The sequence below is a fragment of the Myotis yumanensis genome, unplaced genomic scaffold (genome assembly GCF_028538775.1).
Source record: "Myotis yumanensis isolate MYYU_CA2020_CCGP unplaced genomic scaffold, mMyoYum1.0.hap1 SCAF_7, whole genome shotgun sequence".
Classification (NCBI taxonomy): Eukaryota; Metazoa; Chordata; class Mammalia; order Chiroptera; family Vespertilionidae; genus Myotis; species Myotis yumanensis.
Genome location: NW_027223758.1, coordinates 5,111,659 through 5,118,360, shown reverse-complemented (window position 1 = coordinate 5,118,360; position 6,702 = coordinate 5,111,659).

Below are 6,702 nucleotides of genomic sequence, written 5' to 3'. Positions count from 1 at the left end.
CCTATCTCACAGGACATTCGATGCTCTGATTGGTTAATCCAGAGACACAGGCCTGGCCCTGGGAAAGGCTCTTCCCTAGGGCAGCAGGATGCTGAAGGGCCAACAGCAGCCAGTGTCCACAACGGATACCATGGAGCTCTCGAACAATGCTTGCTAGACTCGCTGTCAGATTTCCTTTTGGAACTGGCCAATTTCTTTGAGCCCCAAGCGCATGTAACTGGCAGGGCTGAAGTGTGGGACGCACTGTGATCATTTTATTTCATTGGGAACTTTATATACTATTTATGCTGCTTTTATTTTTTTTGAATATATATTTTTATTGATTTCAGAGAAGAAGGGAGAGAGAGATAGAAACATCAATGATGATAGAGAATCATTGATTGATCAGCTGCCTCCTGCATGCCCCTCACTGGAGATTAAGTCTGCAGCGCAGGCATATGCCCTGACCATGAATCGAACCGTGATCTCCTGGTTCAGAGGTCGACACTCAACCACTGAGCCACACCAGCTGAGCTATGTTGCTTTTAAAGCCATGAATTTGGAGCCTGGTCCCTCCTACAGGTGCGTCTTACTGGCACAGTGATGATGGGGAGGCGCACAGCTGAGACCTGGAGAACATGGAAAAGCACTTAATTATCTGGTGTCTGAGTTGGTCCCGGGTTTCTACTGGGTAGGGTAGGCAGGAGGAAGAAACTCCAGAATAATGGAAAAGTACAGACTGTATTATGTTACTCTCACTTAAATCCCCTAAATTTTAAGGAAAACAATCTTCAAAGGAGCCATAAAGCACAGGGAGAGCCACTTGAGGAGATGCTTACCCAAATACATCACTGTGTTCTTAAGGGCTAGATTTTGAATCAAAGTTGGAGCTAGAGGTACCGTCTCAAAGATACAGCTGCACATCTGCCAGCTTGGAAAAAGTTGATGAAAAATAAACAGAATGACCTAGCCATGCACTTGGCTAAGGCCCAGAGTGTCTTGATCTATGGCTTCTCTTAGGGGCACGTTGATGACAGAGAGAGTGAAGGGCCATCAAGAGTGTTGGCCGACTTTAGAAGAGGAAGGAGGAGGGCCATTCATTAGTGTCCTCCGCACAGAAAGCATGGGCCATCGTTCCTCCACATGACCTTTCATCAGAGATTATGTGACTAAGGAAACTAGACCAGTGGAGAGGAATGACTCGTCACTGATACACAGAAAAAGCCAAGTGTGACTATAAATAAACCCAGGGTACCAGCTCAAGAACCAGTGCTGGCTAATGGCTGTGAACTCTGACTCTGGAATTGGATAGGACTGAATTTGAATCCTGACTTTGTCACTTAACAGCTGCTGACCATAGGCTGGTCACTTTAACCTCGTGAATCTCAGTGGGGTTTTTCTTCATCTATAAAATGGGGATAATGATAGTCTGAATTTTGTTGAGTAGTCACAAGGGCAAAACAGTCATTAAAACCCTCACTACCAGCCTGCCCTTGAATCATGTGAATTGTGTTTCTTTTGCACACCGCTTAGCCTGGAGCCCAGGAGGACTGGGATTGTTCACTTGAAAGTGATAGAATCTCATATACACTCACACAAAAGAGAAATGATGAGCTATTACAAACGAAAAGTATATGGATAGTGTAGATTTCAGGCCCAGCTGAATCCAGGGGCTAAATCAGGACATCAACCCAGTCTCCTGACCCCATTTTCTTCTGTATTGAGTCCATGTTTAGGCTGGTCTTGCTTCATGGTGGCACATTTCCCTTCTTCTCTACAATTTCACTGAACAGGGAACTTCTTTCTCAAGTTCCAGCAGAAGTCCTGAGGTTGACTCTAATATCATCCAACTTGCTCCTGCCTGAACCAATAGTTGTGGCCAAGTGGAGGGGATCTATCGATTGGCTGGATCTCAGTCACAGACCTACCTTGGAGTCTCACCCACCTGACCACATGGGCCAAGAGTGGGTGAGTCTCCAAAGAAGAACCAAAGTGCTGCGACCAGAAAGCAGAGAGTAGGTGCTGGGTGGGCAAAAATAGCCAGCGTCTTCGACAGCGGCCTTAAGGTTAACGAATCAATCAATGTGGCATTAAGTGGACAAATGGGTGCTGACGATATTGACTCCCAGTCTGATTCCCCCAAATTCTCCTTCCTCCCACATCCAACCAGGTGGCTCCAATCGCAAGAGGACAGGACCAAGTCCTAGGGTTCCCAAGGCAGTGCCAATGGTGTGGAGAGGTGTCCCCCAGTCTGTTGGCCCTTTTCTCCATGACAGTAAAAGTTATCAGAAATCATCACCGATTTGGATATTTGAAGTTCCTCTGTACCTTCAACTTGCCCAAATATATAGTATGTTTTATTAATTTCCACAGATTCTTTCCAAAAGCTCTTTTCAAGAACGATGAGCATTCTCTGGTGCTGTCCACTGTCCTCTGCCTTAGGGGCCTGTAATCAAAATGCTCTGCTCCTCATCCTCCTTCCCATGTCCTCCCTCTGTCTCCCTCCTCTCTGTCTCTCCTCCCCTTCCCTCTCCCTCTCCCCCTCCTCCTTACCTAGTTTCCTTTACATCTGAGCTTCCCAGAGTTCAGTTGTCAGCAAACCAGCTTTGTGATTTTGCCAAGTCTCTGCACCACCTTTACAATAACTACTTCATATTGCAATTCAGGTTATTTTTATTTTGCTTAAATAAACCCATGTAATTTATTTTATTTGCCACACATGAAAAACCAGCATCACTTGTCATAAATGAAAGCTAAATATAAAAGTAAGCAGAATGAAATAAACAATGTTACAGAAGTAGAACAACAACAAAAACCAACTCTATGCAATGATGGTCAAGGGGCTTAAATAGATATTTCTCCAAAGAAGGTATACCAATGGCCAATGACAAGATGCTCAACATCACTGGTCATCAGGGAAATGCAAATCAAAGCTACAATTAGTTATCACCTCACAACTGTTAGGATGACTACTACCAAAAAACCTTCAAAATAACAAGTGTAGTGAGGATGTGGAGAAATTGAAACCTTGGTACACTGTTGGTGGGAAGGTAAAATGGTGCAGCCTCTATGAAAAACAGTATAGGGTTTCTTAAAGAAATTAAAAATAGAATTATCATATGATTCAGCTATTCCACGTCTGAGTATGGTACCCAAAAGATTTAAGAGCAGAGTGTCAAAGAGATAGTTATACACTTTGCTGATAGCAACATTCACACTAGCTAAAGTGTGGAAGCAACCCAAGTGCCCATCAATGGATGAATGGATAAATAAATGTGGTCTATTCATACAATGGAATATTATTCAGCCCTAAAAGGGAGAGACATTCTGACACATGCTAGAACATGGATGAACCTTGAGGACATTAGCTAAGTGAAATAAGCCAGACGCAAAAAGACAAATACTAGATGATTCTACTTATATGAAGTAGTTAGAGTAGTCAAGGTTATAGAGACTGATGCAAAGTAGAATGGTTCCAGGAGCTGGGAGGAGGGGAGAATGGGGAGACACTGTTTAACAACTGTTTATTTAGGTGCAGTTTCAGTTGTACAAAATGAAAATATAAGGAAATGGATGGTGGTGATGGTTTAACAACATCACGAATGTATTTAAAACCACTGAACACTTAAAATGGTTAAGATGGTCAATTTTATATTTCAGGTATTTTGTCACAATAAAAGAAAATGGGGGGCAGAAGTTTAGCTAGATTCTGTGGTCTGCCCAAGGCTCTAAGCCTGTGGCCTGTTCTCTCTTAGAACAAAAAGGGATTCTGTGAGAGGCTGTTAAAGACACAGCCAGACAAGGTGTCCTCCTGGGCACAGTCAGAAGACTAGACAGGAGAGAAGGAAAGAACTTTGTCACTGTGCGTGGGTATTGGTGACTGTCATGGTGGGTGCCACCTCCAGGCATGGCACTCAGGGTGCTGTGAGGACCAATGAAAAGTCTGCCTCCTGGGACGATCTCATGGATCATGTTCTCTTCCCTGGACTTCCTGCTCTCAACTGGGTTAGAAGACTCTGAGGGCAAGGCCAGCGCCATCCCAACTCTGTAGCCACCTGCCTCACAGGCTCATTCAGCGAGCGTCAGTGTTAGTTTGAGCTGCAGGAGGCAGTGGACACAGCATGTGGCCTACCAGCTCTGACATCTCATGGTCTGAACACACCAGGAAATGTCTTCTAGCCATTTTTCCCTGTTAGCTGATTAGTGTATTTTCTCTTTTTCCAGCCATCCTCCAATCTAATATTATTTTATATTGTGTGTGATGGATATTTTAATGCCAAAGAAATCTTACCTAATAATAGACAAACATGTAAATTAACCATCCCTCCGCTATGCTCACCAGCCAATCAGGAGAGTATGCAAATTAACCCAACAAAGATGGCGGTTGATTTGCATACATAGGGGAGAAGCGGCAGAGTGAAGACTTAAGGCTCTGTCTGGAGCCGTGAAGACTGAAGGCTCCATCAGGAGTGAAGGCCTGGGTCCCAGGTGCCGGAGGAAAACCGGTGCCAGCAGCCAGGGGAAGGGAAGGCCTATTGCACGAATCTCTTCGTGCAACAGGCCTCTAGTCTATATAATAAAAGCCTAAGCGACTGTTACGGCAGAACAACCAGAATGACCGGTCTCTGTGGTGTGCACTGACCACCAGGGGGCAGATGCTCAATAGGGGGAGCGCTGCTCAGCCAGAAGCCAGGCTCATGGCTGCCAAGCACAGCAGTGGTGGCGGGAGCCTCTCCCACCTCTGAGGCAGTGCTAAGGAGCTCTGAGCCGAGAGGTAAGGATCAGCGAGTAGGCGGGAGGAAAGGAGCAAGGGATCCCAGACTGTGAGAGAGGGTGGGCCGAGCTGAGGGAACCAGCCCCCCCCAGTGCACGAGGCCTCTAGTAGATAATAATGAAGTGATCCAAATCCTAGCCCAGTGGAGCAGAAGTTACTCCCAGAAGAAACACTTTGGGGTTTTTCTAATTTTCAAAATACGGAGCACAGAAAATAACACAGAAGCCCCTACAGAACCCTGTCCTTTGGGCAGCAAGTGACCCTCAAAGAGGTGATTATCACTCTCCACTCTTTGACTTGGACTCAAGGACTGGGCAGAATGGGAGGGGCCTGGGCAGGGGACTGAGCTGATGCTTGACTACAATTTAAGTTACAATGGCTCTGCAACAAGTCACCCAAAACTGAGTGGTGCAGAACGACCATTCATCATGCCCACGGGTTTTGTGGGTCAGAATTCAGACAGGCACAGTTGGGGCAGCTAGTCCTCAGCTGGACGTTTTGAAGGCTGGGGCCTCCAGTCATCTGAGGCTCATTCATTTACATGTTAGTAGTTGGGGTTGGCTGGGAGAGCTCAGTGTCTCTCCATGTAGGTTCCTCCCATCTCCATGTGAATGCGCTACATGGGGGCTTGTTTGAGCTTCCTCCCAGCATGGTGGCTGAATCCAGAGGACAAATGTGCCAAGAGCCTGGTGAAAATTGTAGCACCTTTTATGACTTTCCCCCAGAAGTCATTCTTATCACTTTTGTTGCACTGCTTTTTAGAAGTGGGTCATTCAGGCTAAAGAGGATGGGGGGTGATACTCAATGCCACATTTTATGGCAGGAGTGTCAAAGGGTTTCAGACATGTTTTAAGTTAAAAATGGCCTGAGACATGAGGAGCAACTGCAGGGCCTCAGACCTGTTTCTCGTCCTCCCCGTGGCCCGTGACTCCCTGCTGTGTCCTGGGTTCCCCTGGGAGGCCACCTCCAATCCAATCCAAGCAGGTGAGGTAGGCAGTGGCGGGGAGGCAACTGCCCCATGACATTGGGAGTGCTGCCCCTCCTTGCGGTCCTTCCCTCTGGTCAGGGAACGCTGCTAAGGAGGGACGATAAGGGCTTCTTGGTGTCCTCAGGAGTCAGCATCCAGGGCCTAATCCATGGGAAGCATTCATTCATTCATCCATCCATTCACCCACAAATTTTTCGTGACTACTTCCTGTGTGCCCAGGGACAGTTCTCAGCACAAATGGTCTTGGTAAAGAACAAAATAGACCAGCCCTCCTGTTCTGGGCATGCTCCATGCCCAAGACAGGTCCCAGGTGGGCTGGGAGAGCCGAGAGCCGCCAGCACGCGGACTCCGGAGGAGGGGACTTGCCTCTCTCTGAAGCCACCCCTCTGTGCAGGGTCCATAAGCAAGTCCAGGCCACCCAGGACCGCTAACCCTGCCTGGTTGACTTTGCTCCCAGCCAGTGCCCACACCCACTGGCTCTGAGCACCTGGGAGAGGCAGGGAGGCAAGCCAGTGCCCTGAGTCACGAGTGTAAAGTACGGCCAGGGCCCTGGCAGGCAGGCCTTGTGCAAGGACGGTAAGGTGTCCTCAGGTGAACAGTGAGACATGTCGCTTCCCCTTAGCCTGAGGTGGAAGGTAGCAGCCTTTCTGCGCAACCTTCTCTCTTGCCTGGTCCTCTGGGGGTGGGAGCTGCAGGTCCTGGGGCAGCAGAGCAGCGAGCAGAGGCTGTGTGAATACAAGCGTGTGCCCTGTCTGTGTGTCTGTGTGTGAGTGTGTGTGTGTTCGCGTGGCCTCCCAGCAGCTGTCCGGCCCCCACCCCACCGCACCCGCCTGAGCGCCGCCCCCACCCCTTGCCGTGCTGGGTGCGCTGCGGGGCTGCTGTGCTCAGAGCGCTTCCTCAGCGCTGGGAGACCCCCGGAGCGCCGGGTTCAAAGGCCCCGCGCGCAGCTTCAGCCCTCTGG